Source organism: Lithobates pipiens, unplaced genomic scaffold (assembly GCF_037356315.1).
Source record: "Lithobates pipiens isolate NorthernLeopardFrog02 unplaced genomic scaffold, aLitPip1_a1.2 Scaffold_1, whole genome shotgun sequence".
Taxonomy (NCBI): Eukaryota; Metazoa; Chordata; class Amphibia; order Anura; family Ranidae; genus Lithobates; species Lithobates pipiens.
The window spans coordinates 75,439,228-75,441,141 of record NW_027507685.1 but is presented as its reverse complement, the minus strand read 5'-3'; positions in this window follow the sequence as shown (position 1 = coordinate 75,441,141).

The window sequence follows — 1,914 nt, the reverse complement described above, 5'->3', positions numbered from 1 at the left end:
CATGGTAAATGTGTTTTAAAAATATTTAAAATGTATCTTCACCAATTCAGTAGGTCCTCCAGTAATGAATCAATTATAAATACACACACTACTGTTTTTACCAATCTGCATGCAAAAGTGGTCTGTATCATGGGCTAGACATCATTCCAGAGGCCAGACTCCACCCATTTATCTGCGGCATGTGGGCACAACCCTGCACTGATTGACGTGCCACTATTGTACTGTTCTCTTTGAGCTGTCGCTGAGAATAAGTACAGTTGCTGAAGCAATGCTCAGTATTTTTGTGCAAGATCATTTCTCCTATGGCAGAAGTATAGCATGCCATCTAGTGTGTGTGTGTGTGTGTGTGTGTGTGTGTTGTCTTGTAAATGACTACAATTGTATGGTAACCTAATTTTGGAGCTTGCTGACTATCCATTACAGGTAAAGATGTATTTTGTAATCATTCCTTAAGGCACATGGGGTAGAAGTAATCTTGAGACGCTGAGTTATGCTGCTGCCCAGAGGGGTTTCGACACTGGCGAACAAAACTGTAGGACAACCAGGTATAACCCTTCCCACTTCCATCATGCTCCACTTTTTTTGCTAGTGTCGTAGCAGAACCAATTTATTCTCCAAGAGAAGCAAAACCCAATATTTTACCCTTTTCTGAATTTTATCTAGATTCCTTTTTCTTCAACCAAGATTCTCCAGTTGTTGCAACGCTAAAAGAGCTCACTTGGCAGTTGCTCAGATTGGCTGATTTGCACAGGGCGTACCCAGGCCCCACTGGGAGGAAGACACAAAGCAATGTGACCTGTGGGCACTGGGCTCTGCTGAAGTGCTCCCAAGACATAATTGGGTTGAGTTACTAAAGGCAACTATACTGTGCACTTGCTCCAGAGCTTGCTAAATGAGGTAAAGATTCACTTTTCAAAGAATACCCAATCACATGCAAAGGAAATAAAAAAAAAAACTGCATTTTTGCTTGTACATGATTGGATGATGGAAATCAGCAGAGCTTCCCTTTAGATCTAGAACAAATGCACTTGAAGTGTGCAGTATATGTGCTTTTAGTAAATCAACCACATAATGTACACAGCTAGTTGGCATCAGTTTTTTACAGGTACACACACTACACTTGTTTAGTGGAATCCCCTCTGTGATGACTTCCTCAGGATCCTGCCCACTAGAGGGGTGAACACAGGTATGTGAATACTGGCCTGCCTGGGATCCTGTCTGCCATATAAATCACCACTTGAGTAACGGGACATGTCTCTGTTAAGTGAAAAGCACAGCACTTGTACATTTAATAATTTGTAGACATACCATGTTGGTGCCACAAGATTTTTTTTTTTTTTTAATAGTTGTATGCACCTCACTGTGGCTACTGCTGGATTGCTGCCCATGTTGCATGTCATGACACATGCTCTTGTGCACACGCACTTTCTCTGTATCTCACGAAGTGTGACTTCCAACTGGCTCCTCCATAAGGTCCAGTATCTGTCTTCTGTACTGCTGCTTTAGGCCCCTTTCAAACTGGGGCGGGAGGTGCGTCGGTGCTAAAACGCTGCTATTTTTAACGGTGATTTACCATCGGATTTGCAGCGCTATTCGGCCACTAGCGAGGTGGTTTTACCCCCCCCCCCCAATAGTGTCTGAGAGGGTTAAAAAGCGCCTCTTGCCGGTGGTATAGCCACGGTGCCCCATTGATTTCAATGGACAGGAGCGGTGGAGGAGCAGTGTACTCGCTGATCCAAAAGGTGCTGCCAGCAGGACTTTTTTTTTTTTTTTTTTTTTTTTTTACCGCCCTGCTAGCTCACTGCTCCAGTGTGAAAGCCCTCGGGTCTTTCACACTGGAGACACAACAGCAGCTGTTTCAGGTCAGTTTGCAGGTGCTATTTTTAGCACAATAGCACCTGCAAAATGACCCAG